General features: G+C 33.5%; 1 long non-coding RNA gene and 1 pseudogene across 1 annotated transcript; one reads left to right on the forward strand and one right to left on the reverse strand.

Annotated features, from left to right (window-relative positions):
* The first annotated feature begins 10,050 nt into the window (after positions 1–10,050).
* Positions 10,051–12,161, forward strand: LOC116141295 (annotated as a pseudogene).
* Positions 12,162–12,765: 604 nt separating this feature from the next.
* LOC116141282 lies at positions 12,766–13,356 on the reverse strand. Its single transcript, XR_004129764.1, has 3 exons — positions 13,180–13,356; positions 13,048–13,108; positions 12,766–12,961 (listed from the first exon to the last, which is right to left on the reverse strand). It is a non-coding gene; the product is annotated as an uncharacterized LOC116141282 (long non-coding RNA).
* Between the last annotated feature and the right edge of the window lie 342 nt (positions 13,357–13,698).

Raw genomic sequence — 13,698 nt, forward strand, 5'->3', positions numbered from 1 at the left:
ATTATGAGTAGTGCTATTTGGATCAATTGATTGAGATTAAAAACTTTTCTGGGAAGATAAATTTACAAATTTATCCTTTAGTGAAATAAAATTATTTTTTACTCCTAAATCTTGCTTTTTGGAGGGAAAACAATTTAAGGATGAGAGAGAAATAATTATTATTTCAATATCTCCAAGAATAAAAGTTGGAAAGTATAAATTAATTTATAGTAATAATTAAGGATATGTTTAGTTTATTATTTTGAATATGATTTTTGATATTTTTAGAGTTAGTGTGAATAAAGAGGTAAGATTTAAAAATTAACAAAACACTTCCTAAGTTTGTTAAATAACTAAACATCCTTGTAATAAAAACATTAAAATTACAAAAACACTCCCACTCACCCATAAAATTCTGGCAATTGACCATCACCGCCAAAGGGTGGCCAAAGTCGTCATATCGACGCCTAATCAGCTGAATCTGGCCGGAAAAGATCAGATTTGGCCATGTTTGGTCGTAAATGACGACCAAAGATATGGTCGTTGTTGATGGTTAACAACGGTAGTTACAGCTAAAGATATAGTCGTCGTTGATGGTCAACAATGGTAGTTACAGCTAAAGATTTGGCCGTCAACGGCCAAATCTTTGGCAATGGATCTAGCATTTTCCGGCCAGATTCACGGTTGATCTAATCGAAAAATGATAGATCGGCGCACTACCGGCAAGATCCAATCGGTAGTACGCCATTATACCAGATTCCAGCCACCTTCCAGCAGTGGCCATTGGAATCCGGTAAATGTGGGTGGGTAAGAGTGTTTTTTAGCGTGTTTAATTAAATTAATAAACTTAAGGGGTCTAAAAATAATTAAATAAAATATAATAGTATTTCCTAAATAACGAAACAAACAATTATTTTAAGAATATGATTGAGAATATGATAGAAAATAATTAACCAAACAGACCCTAATTTATTAGAAAGTTGGAAAGTATGAATTAATTTATTATAATAATTAAATTTCTTTAAAAAACAAAAAAACAAAACAAAACATGTAAAGGTAACTGTTTGCAAGTGTAATCCTTTTTGCAAGTACAAGCTTTTTTCTTGTGTGATACCTTCATCACCCAAAGTTGAAGTGTGATCCTTACTGCAAGTGTAAGAAAAGTTTGCAACACATTTTCATACAAAAGGTACACCTTTTTCATACAAAGGTACAAAGTGTGTTGAGTTAGCGTGGACGTTTAGCCAAGTTTACTTACTGACTAAAGTGTTTATTTGAGAAGCATTGTTTTGTCAATTATAATTGTTGCCATGAGTCAAATTTAACATTCATTTTTGTTTTATCTATATCACCCTTTTAAGTTCGGAGTCCAGACACTAAAAGCATATAATTATAATTGAAATAACAGTTAGATTAAAGTAAAAAATTTGATTCTATAAACATTAACTTTTGAATTTACTGTATAGACTTGACCGCATTAACTTTAAGTTTTACAGTGAAATCATATAATATATTGTTTTAAATTTCAAGTCTGGGCAATTAACTTTTGGTACACACTGAAATTTTATAATATTTTATTTTAAATTTTATGTCCTGCAATTGATTTGAAATGACAATTAGATTCAAGTAAAAATTTTAATTATTTAAAAAAAGAATATTATAGAAACCATGGCTGATCACCACGAACTATGCATCTCAGACTCAGAGCAACTGCTTTTTGGGTAATGAAAAATAGACTTTATTTGAAATTGAATTTTTATCACCAATATCTTCATTATAATTGTTGGTATAAGTCAACTTTATAATAACTCTTAACATATAATTAAATTAAAATATTAGTAACAAACCCAATGTATTGAAAATATGTCATTGGAATTTGATTTTCACTTAATGATGAGAGAGAAAATTAAATGAAATTTGAAATTCAAATTTTAATCATGCAAGGACAAATAGGTCTTTTTATATATGAATCGTCTTATAAAAAGTCAAATATATCCTTATTTTATCCAGATCAATTGATCCAACAAACATTTTTGTATTATTATTAATACACATTCAATTTATTAAATGGTTATTAATAACAATTCTAGACAGATGTCATTAAATCCCAATTAGTAATAGCAATCCAATATACCTATGTTATGCGATCAATCCGGAGAAGATAATTCCCTATTAGGAGAGAAGATATTTAGATTGGCTCAATTTGGAAGAAAGATATTCATATTGACTTAGATTCCAACTAAGGTAGCCAAAGATCATGCAACTTCATAATCCTACGTATTTGAATCTTAACTCTATCATGTAAATGGGTATTATATAAACTCATCATAACTTGTTTTCGGGGGGGCTGGGCAATTGTTCTAAGCAAATTTTCCTAGGAATTATACTGTTCTTTGTAAGCTCTCAAAAACAATAAGATAACAGTGGACGTAGGCTCAAGTTCTAACTTGCCGAACCACTTTAAAAGTTCCCTCTGCCATTTACTTTATTGCAATTATTATTCATCCACTACTGGTTATCCGTAATCACGCGCACATCAGTTTCGATCCCAACAGCGTCGATCGGATCTCGCTAATTAGTGCAGATTTCTATACCAACATTTTGGCGTGAGAGGAAGGGCCTGATTCACTCCAGCTCTCCATGTTTTTTCCAACAAGTCTCAACTTCTTCGACAAATCCCAGCTTCTTTTTCTAGAATCATGTTATCAAATGTGAAAATCTGAGTAGGATAAAGTCTGAATTTGGCTAAGCGATAAGAATTGTAGCCCTTTGAGTTAGATTTCCGATGGTCCAAGAGTCATCCAAATCCAAGGTCTACAGCTAAAGTTATCATCAAAATATTGAAGCCTGTTCCAAACTAGAGCTCTCAAATTGCATGGCTAGATCACTCAGATTGCGCTCTTAGATCATTCTGATCTTCAACTTCACATCACATAGCCAGATAGCTTAGATAGCATGCTCAGATCTCTCAGATTAGAAAGAGCTCGCTAGCTCTCTAGCTATCAAGCCTTCAAGCTCCAAAGCTATCAAGCTCTCAAGCTAGTTCTATAACTCCCAAGCTATCAAGCCAGCTCTCTAGCTCCCAAGCTCTCAAGCTATCAAGCTATCAAGCTCTCAAGCTATCGAGCTCTCAAGCTCTCACGCTCTCTAGCTCCCAGAGCGCTCAGATCATGTGTTCAACATCATTGAGATCACGCATTTAGATCATTCAGATCGCGCTTTCAAGCTTACAGATCGTGCTTTCGAGCGCTCAAATCGCTAACCCTGTGTTCTCAGATCAAGCTTCGTCTTTCTGATCGATCTTCTTGTGTTCTCATATCAAGTTTCGCTTTTTTTGATCAAACTCCATGTGTTCTCAGATCAAGCTCTGCGCTTTCTGATCGAGCTATGCTCTTATATCAAGCTCTCTAAGCTTTCTGATCGAGCAATGCTCTCATATCAAGCTCTCCATGCTTTGTGATCGAGCTATGCTCTCAGATCAAGCTCTCCATGCTTTCTGATCGAGCTATGCTCTCAGATGAAGCTCTCCATGCTTTCTGATCGAGCTATGCTCTCAGATCAAGCTTTCCAAGCTTTTTGATCGAGCAACGCTCCCAGATCAAACTCTCTATGCTTTTTGATCGAGCTATGCTCTCAGATCAAGCTTTCTAATCAAGCAATGCTCTTAGATCAAGCTCTTTATGCTTTCTGATCGAGCTACGCTCTCAGATCAAGCTCTCCATGCTTTCTGATCGAGCTATGCTCTCAGATCAAGCTCCCCATGCTTTCTAATCGAGCTATGCTCTCAGATCAAGCTCTCTATGCTTTCTAATAGAGCTATGCTCTCAGATCAAGCTCTCCATGCTTTCTAATTGAGCTATGCTCTCAGATCAAGCTCTCTTTACTTTGTGATCGAGCTATGCTCTTAAATCAAGCTCTTTGCGCTTTCTAATCAAACTCCTTGCATTCTTAGATCAAGCTCCTTATGCTCTCTGATCGAGCTCCTTATACTCTTAGTTCAATCTCTTTATGCTCTCTGATTAATCTCATAAGCTCGCTCATTCACTTGAGATCATGTGTTCAAGATCTCTCAAATCTCTTAGATCGCGGCAAGCATGATTCAAGTTCTTCAATTCGAGACTATAGCCTATAATGCGACAACCATCCATATCAAAGACATGAGTTTTTAAAGCGCGATTACGCACTCCAAAAACTGGGGAGCTATTGTTGTGCGGTCAATCCGGAGAGGATAATTCCCTATTAGGAGAGAATATATTTAGATTGACTCAATTTGGAAGGAAGATATTTATATTGACTTAGATTCCAACTAAGGTAGCCGAAGATCATGCAACTTCCTAATCTTACGTATTTGAATTTTATCTCAACTCTATCATGTAAATTGGTGCTATATAAACCCATCATAACTTGTTTTTAGAGGGTTGGGCAATTGTTCTAAGCAAATTTTCTTAGGAATTATACTGGTCTTTGTAAGCTCTCAAAAACAATAAGATAATAGTGGATGTAAGCTTAAGTTCTAACTTGTCTAACCACTTTAAAAGTTCTCTCTGCTATTTACTTTATTGCAATTATTATTCATCTACTGTTGGTTATCCGTAATCACACGCACATCCATTCCAGTTCCAACAAAATCAATCAGAATTCTCTAGTTGGTTCAGATTTCTGTATCAACAACCTGTATACTTGTTATCAATGCACATCTTTAGAATGTCAATGCAATGCACTTGTATTATTATTATTATTATTATTACATGTCCTAATTTTTAATTAATTAATATTATAGATGGAACAATAAATACCAATTCAAATGTCAAGATAAAGCAATTTGATTGGCTTGTCAATCCAGTGTATCAAAATGAAGCAATTCTAGAGCCATTAACACTGATGAATATGTATATACAAACGTAAATATTTAGTATTTATGTATTCTAAATTTATGTTTATATGGTATTAATCATAAACACGAACCATCATGTGAACAATTAATAATTTAATAAATTAAATGTTAACCATTGATTGATGTTTACATAATTTCAAATTTGGGAAAATTTTCTTAATTCCTACAGGTTTCACCAAATTATGAAGCAATCAATGTTTTGTAAATTGGACCCTAATCCCCATTACATTAAAATTTACCGATAAAACAGATTGAAAATTAGGTAAACTTGTTATTTTTATTTTAAAAAAGAAGGTTATTTATGACTTCTTACTAGGGGTGTCAAGCAAGCCGAGCTGCTCGCGAGTAGCTTAGGCTCAAGCTCGAGTAGCTCACGTGCCGAGTTCGAGCAATTTACATGCCGAGTTTGAGCTCTCCAATATTCGGTTTGAGCAGCTCGCGAGCTTACTCGAGGTTGACAGGGGATCTCATAATTTACATTTTGCCTTCTAAATTATGTCAAAGTGACATTTATATCCCATTTCAATAATTCAATTCAAATATTAAACCCTAAATTCTAGTTCTCTCTGCAACCGCAACTCTGTTGCTCACTTCATCTCTTTGTGATCGCAACTCCGCCGATTTCTTCATCTCTCCATAACTCCATCGATTTTTTCATCTCTCCATGACCGCGACTCTGCTGATTTGTTTGACAAATTGTTGAAACCGGTTCAACAATTTTTTATCTACTAGCGTGCCATCATAAACCTCGTTTAAGATACTCAAGACTTTCATACGCAAAGCATTGGGAACATAATATATGGTGGTCGCATACACTTTGAGCATTTGTATCCTTTGAAACATCATGCGACCACCAACCTGGATAATCTGAACATTGCTAGAGAAAAATTGAAAGATATTATCAATGGATTGTTGGATTAATGAATTCATCAATGGATATTATCTCTGATTTAACTCTATGCGAATTTCTAGTTGCTACCAAGGAAGTGGAACTCGAAATCTGTCAGCAAAAAAAAAAAAAAAAAAAAAGGAAGTGGAACTCGAAATCTGTCAGCCAAAAAAAAAAAAAAAAACAACCTTCATGTACACAGTTCTTTATGAATAAAATATATCAAATAAGATTCACATAATATTGCTTTACATAAGTTTCAATACACCACTCTAAAATAAATATTCTTTACTGTGCGATTCATAATGTATAATAACTGTTAATATTTTATAGAAAAAATTGAGTACTTAAAATACAAGTAATGAACATATCAAAGCGAAAGTTAATTCAATAACACTAATTAAAACTTCATCAATTTATTCCATAAGAAATAACAAACTAATAATTGAAACTGAATTAGTTGATTTCAACCATAAATGCTTTCAAGAGGCAATGCACAAACTACAAGATATTGAATAACTACACAAATAAAAAATATCTTGGTACAATAATCCTGATAGGATCAAAATATCTCTTTCCTTAAAGTTAAAAGGATTTTTATAACAAAACAAAAATTACCATAAAAAATATCTCACCAATAAAATAAGTTTAGGCATGATAAATTAGATTTGGTGGCTGAATAAGATTACTTCATAAGTATAAAAATACATATATCATGCTCAACAGTGTGTGATATTAAAAAAGGCAAATTGTTACAACTACAAATTACATAGAGTTTATTTCTCAAGTTCCTTTTTCTAGGTCATTAAACATTTTGGTTTGCGACCAGGCTTTTTCTTAGGTCTTGCTGGACATGGTATATTTACCGCATTTTCAACAGTTTTTGATACATTTGAGCTCAAAAACATATCATTCCATTTGTCCATGAATTTTGAATATGTTTCTCATTCTACAATCAAATAAAACATTTGTAAGTTACATGTCAACGTATAAAAAATTAAATGAAAGTAAACTATTTTTATCTGATAAACAATTAAACATTGTTAGACAGGTATTACAAGAATACAAACACATGAATTCCCTACGAAAATAATTAAAAAAACCAGAGTAATAAAACATCATATATGATTAATAATATCTAATGAACATATTTAATACTAGAATATCACATTTTGAACAGTTATATTCTTTTATATTCATAAAACTTTCAACTTTTTATATGTTAAAAAAAAAAAAAAAAAGAAGAAGAAGAAGGAACCATATCACTGTGCCTCTTGGAGGAGAAAACAATCAAAGGCCAATCTACCATAGCTAAACATGGAAACATAATTTGTATATTATATCAATTATATGTTGTGCAAAGGAGATGTTTTAAACACAGTTTGGAAACAACAAGAATACAAACACATTAATTTCCTATAAAAACAATTAAACAAATCATAGTAATAGAATAGCATATATGATTAATAATGTCTAACGAACATACTGCTTCAAGTTTGCCAAGTGCATTCTCCAGCTTTAAAGCTAGCCGATGATTTTCCTGTGTTAAAGTTTCAATCTGTGTTTTTAAGGAGAAAAAAATAACACACATAAAACATGATTAAGTAGATACGACACTTGAAGTCATTCGGAAAAACAAGGCATATACGAGCACACCAAAGATATATGTTTATGAGAACTAAAATACGAGCTTTTGCACTTTGGCATGACACAAACACGGGTTCTCATGAGATAAAAATTTGCTTTCTTGAGTTTCTATTAATTGGATTAGATAGTCAACTTTGTCTTCCAAATTTCTATCTGCCCTAATTGGCTCAGAACTCTCCACATTCTCATATGTTGGAGGTTGATCTTCTTTATCACTTTCACTGAAAACTACAGAATCAATCACATGTTGAATATCTTGATTCTGAGTATGCAAATCTACATCTTGGAATCGAACACAATGTCTAACAGTAACATTAATAGGGCTCTTCCTTTTCTTTTTCGACTTCTCCATTCTATCAACATTAACAAAAACAAGAATACAACGGAAATATATTAGCAACAAATTTCAACAAAACAAACACTTGCAAACAAAACAAAAATTTCACATTCAAGCATTCTTCAAAAAATATAAAATACGAAAACACATTAAGGGGTTAAATATTCAGTCCATAGGAAAAACATAATTTTTATCAGCTACTAAATATAAAAAAACTACAATCAATCTTCCAAAACTATAAAAGCCCACTCTCAAAATGCAATGTCGATCAAACAAAACTTACAATATCACATAAACCACATTTAAGAATTGAAACTGATAAAAAAACGAAAGAAAGTATTCGGAGAAAGATTATTTATAGAGATTTTGTTTTTGCAGTGAAAGAAGCCTCCGAACAAACACTGCAATCGTAGTCGAACAAAACGGTGGCAATACCAAAAAACAAAGCAAACGAGGAGATGAAAATGATGAAAGGAAAATGAAAAAAAAAAAAACCTAACTAAATAGTAACCCAATTTTCAATCAAAACGGTCGGATGATTGGTTCAAAATTAATGGTCCGGTTCACGAAAAATTATAATTTAATATTAACCTTAAATGTATAACAACCCAATTTAAAAGCAAAAACTTCCAAAGGCGTTGGTTTAACATTAATTGTCCGGTTCACAAAACATTTCAATCTAATATTACTTATTTGGATTAATTGGGTTTACATTGACATATAATATTTACATGAAATTATTATTCTTAATTTCTTTATTATTTATTACTTTAATTATTAATTGAATATTAAATTAAATATATGAAAAATATTTTCTAATATATTTTTAGTCAATCTTAGAATACTATTTATATTGTATAATATACAGATTATGTTAGTATATTTTGTAATTTGTAATTAACATAATCAGGAGATTCAATTGATCAATTTCAACCTATAGTAGATATCAATAGAATGGGATTGTTGGTTCTACATTAATTATCTGGTTCACATAACATTTCAATTTAATATTACTTATTTGGATTAAATGGGTATACATTGACATGTAATATTTATATGAAATTACTATTCTTAATTTCTTATTATTTATTACTTTAATTATTAAATGAACATTAAATTAAATACTATGACAAATATTTTCTAATCTATTATTTTAGCCAATCTTAGGATACTAATTATATTGTGTAATATCTAAATTATGTTAGTATATTCTATAATTTGTAACTAACATAATTAGGAGATTCAATAGACCATTTCCTACCTATACAATATATATACCACTATAGTAGATATTAACCAATTGAAACATCTAATTATTTAAACAAACATCGTGTCAAAACCAATTTTACAAGCTACCTACGCAACTCACGTGCCATTCAACTAGCTGATTTGTTGAATTAGCATTGTGACTGCAATGAAGTAAATCAATTTAAGTTATAATAAAGAAATGTTAAATAATCATATTAATGAATAACCCCCTGTTTTGTACACTTTTCAAACTCTATCCTATCCTATTCAATCCAATGAAATACATATTTATTTTAATATTGACTATTCAATTCAAAATCCAATCATATTCTATTCAACTCAAAACATTTAACTATTACTTTTCTCAATAAAAGTTTATAAATAAACAAAAACACCCCCACCCACCCAACTAATTGTTGGCAGCCGGTTACCACTGTTGGACGGTGGCGGAAAATCATCGAATTGGCGAACGAGTAATTGGATCTGGTCGGTCGTGCGTCGATCTGGTTGTCAAGCCAAGTTTGGCCAGATTTTTTGCTATAGATTTGGTTGTTTCCAATCAGATTAGCGTACGACTGGCAAGATCTAGTCGATCGTGCACAATTTCGACGACTTTCAGCCATTGTCTAGCAGTGGTGGTTGGTTGTTGACAATTAGTTGGATGGGTATAGATGTTTTTATTAATTTATAAACTTTTATTGTTGAGAGGGGGGGTGTTAGCTAAATTAATAAATATAGGAGGTTAAAAATAATTTAAATATTTTCAGAAAACATGTTTAAAAAATGTATTAAACACCTCCTCATAATCTTATCATATTTGATTAAATCTGATTCAGTATAGAATACTATTCTAAAAAGTTAAAAACTTTTTCCATTAAAACTCAGTGTAAACAAATCTTCAGGGGTAGATTTGAGAATTTCCCATCTGATTCTCACCTTACCCAAGACATCACTTTCCTGTAAGTTTGTAGGTGTGTTTCAGGGGTAAAAATGTTAATTGTCCTTTGTAATGGTATCTTGGAGTAGACTATAATGTAATTAACCATCCTGAAAACCCTTCACAGCCCTTCCTCTTCAATGCAAAACCCTAAAATTTTATTTGAATAACACAGAACTTGTCTTTGCCGACAATCATCAATAATTTGATTCGAATTTCTCATCATTGCTCAATGGATTCCTCTGACAACAGCACCAATCGACAACGATCCCAATCTGTTGAACTCGTTTCGAAACCCAAATCAATCCCGAAGCGTTTCGTGAAGAACCAAATCCCAGACTCCATCCTCAACGATCAATCCCTAAATGCCGCCATCGCACTCCTCCCTCACAACTACAATTTCGAAATTCACAAGTGCGTGTGGCGTGTCCGTTCCACGGCAGCGAAGCGCGTGGCTCTTCAGCTTCCAGAAGGTTTACTAATGTACTCTCTTATTCTCTCCGACATCTTCACTTCCTTTGCTGACGTCACCCACTGCTTCATTCTCGGTGACGTCACCTACGGCGCGTGTTGCGTTGATGACCTCTCCGCTGCCGCGTTAAACGCGGATCTTCTAATCCACTACGGCCACAGCTGCCTCGTCCCCGTTGATTATACCAAAATACCCTGCCTCTACGTGTTCGTCGAGATCAAAATCGAAGTCAACCATCTGATTGACACAGTTAGACTCAACATCCATAACCCTAAAGGCGTTAAAATTATATTGGCAGGCACAATACAATTCGCGTCGGCAATTAGGGTTGCTAAATCAGAACTAGAAAGACACGGATTTACAGTTATGATTCCGCAATCGAAACCGTTATCGGCTGGTGAAGTTCTAGGTTGTAATGCCCCTAAAGTTTCAGTTCCTGAATCGGAATTGGATTTGGAATGCATTGTGGTGTTTATCTCAGACGGTCGCTTCCATCTGGAGGCGTTTATGATAGCGAATCCAAGGATTAAAGCATTTAGATATGATCCCTATATGGGGAAGTTGTTTCTGGAGGAGTATGATCACAAGGGTATGAGAGAGACGAGAAAACGGGCAATTGAAAAGGCGAAGGAGGTGAAAAGTTGGGGCATTGTTTTGGGGACATTGGGGAGGCAAGGGAATCCAAGGATTTTGGAGAAGTTGCAGAAGAGGATTGGTGAGAAAGGGTTTGATTACGTTGTAGTTTTGATGTCGGAGATTAGTCCAGGGAAGGTTGCCTTGTTAGAAGACTCTGTGGATGCTTGGATTCAAATAGCTTGTCCTAGATTGTCTATTGATTGGGGTGATGCCTTTGGAAAGCCGCTTTTAACTGTCTTTGAAGCTGAGATTGCACTCGGGGTTATCCCCGGATGGTGGGAAAGAAGCTTGTTAGTGAATTCAGGTTGTGGTAAAGATGATTCGTGTTGTGGGAGTGCAAATGGGGATGAAAAATGTTGTAAAAAGGAAGTTCTTGGCGGAGATTATCCCATGGATTATTATGCACAGGATGGTGGGGAGTGGAATTCCTCATATGCAAAGAAGTTGTCTCGCCCTATGCGGAGAAATTTTACAGAAACTGTTGCTGGTTCTTGATGTGTAGTTGGCAAAGAAATACAATGGTTGTACATCAAAATTAGTTGATCAAAGTGAGAAAACTCTTACTGTATATATTCAATTCTGCATTGCTTTTTTTTTTTTTTAATATCAATTGTTATTTATTAGTTAGATATGTACATTATACTGTTCTGATTGCAATATAGAAACGGTACATCATTTTTCTAGATGGGGTATTTATTGTATAGGAAGACAATGAAAATGCTCATCCATGGTGTTTTACACTGTTTAGCTTCCTTTAATTCGTATTGTATACTGTCATAATTGTTGTATTTCTTAGCTTCTAAGATTTTCAGGAGGTGGTTTACCCTCATTATTCATAACATTTCGTAATTTAGATGTCTTTTTAGGATGTTTATGCATACTTTCAATCTATATAAACTTCATGTTGAATACATGTGAGAATATCTCTATACCTGCACTTCAGAATGCTCAGGTTTCTCATCTAGAATGTTGCAAATGAATTAGAAATGTTCTGTAACATAGCATTGTTATAGTTGACTGTGCTGGTTTTAAAATTAGGGCTTAATTGTTTGAAGAGTAAAGTCCGCATAGGAAGCTTGGAAAAAAGAGAAATGGCTGTCGCTTTTAGTGAAGGTTGGGGAGTGGAAAAGCTTCTTGCATCGCTTGGGAAGTCAAGTATTTGCAATAGAAAGTGACATGGGATTTTGGTAATGTTAGCTGTCAAAAATCCTCTTCTGGTCTTTATATAGGTGAAGTACACATATTGTCCCAAGATCTCAACAGTTTAGTGGTTGCTTAATTCATTGTAGGGGTAAGTTTATTGATGGAATTTGGGGATTTCCCCATATTTGAATGAGGGATATCTTTTAGTCAAGATTTTACTGTATATCATGCATCAGCTACTGTTCCGATAGTGATTGTAGAGATACCCAAATTAGAAACGAGTAAACTCATTTGCAGGAGTTTTGTGTTATTGTCGACGAGGAGTAAGAGTAGGAAGAGAAGTATTAATGAAATCTTGTCTTCAATTGTTTTCTTGGTTGATGATGTGATAACAAAGAATAACAACACATGAGATTATTTAACATGATTAAGGCTCGAAGTCAAATTCCAGTGTTTAGTTTGGCGTTATTTGACATTTTTCTTTTTCTATTTTATCTCTTTATTTTTAGAATGACAAAAAAACACATTAGAAGAGAGGAAATTATTATTCCCTTAACAAAAAGAAATCAATATCCTGACATAATGAGATTAAGATTTGGAATTATATTGAGCAAGAATATTGCTAAATACAATTTCTCATAATTAAGAAATTACTTATTACATATTCCACAGAGCACAAATATTATACAGCATGATGTCTTCTTCACTTGTCATCTTCCAATTCCATAGTTGAAGAATTTCAGTCTCAAGCTACAGTTTATGGCCTTCCAGTTTTGACACTGCACAACACAATAAGATTCTTTAACTCACCTCAACCCTCAAAATTGGACTTCATCAACTGATTTAAAATTACATAAAAGCTTACGTGGATGAGTCTGGATCGCACTTAATCTGGCACTTGCGGTCACAACGCTGCATAAGCCTTGCTGCAAACAACAAGGGAAAAGGTTTAAGTTCAGATCTTAATTTTACAAAAAAAATAGATAATAAAACTTACAGTCTTCTTGAACACAGGCAGTGGAACAAGCGTCGTTGCAGTCGGCAGCGGAGGGTTGGACAGTCTCAAAATGGGAAAAGATGAAAACAATAATCATCACTACAACTATTATCTTCTTCATTGTTATTGTGTAAGCTTCTTTTGTATCTCTCTCTCTCTCTTTTATTGCTATTTATAGAGAAATTAAAAAGCTTCAAGTGGGTTGTTGGAGGAGTAAAAGTCACAGCCACATGCCCACATGGTCACTTGCAAGTTTTCGATGGAACCAGCCGCCCGTATCACCGTATTTAATTGACCGATTGACCCTTGACCAACGCCATTACTATTATAAATTAACGGCTTCCCACCATGTGTTCCCGTTGGATGAAATTTATGAAGGGCCGAAATAATTTTCCCATCATATTTTAACGAAAACGATTTTTCCACCCCTAATTTCAGAAACTATCAAACTTAAGATGAGAAGTATTGAGAACAGTGTCCACTAAAGCTTGAGGTAAATACTGAGTTATATACTTTTAA

This window comes from Pistacia vera, unplaced genomic scaffold (genome assembly GCF_008641045.1).
Source record: "Pistacia vera cultivar Batoury unplaced genomic scaffold, PisVer_v2 Contig397, whole genome shotgun sequence".
In the NCBI taxonomy this organism is placed as follows: domain Eukaryota; kingdom Viridiplantae; phylum Streptophyta; class Magnoliopsida; order Sapindales; family Anacardiaceae; genus Pistacia; species Pistacia vera.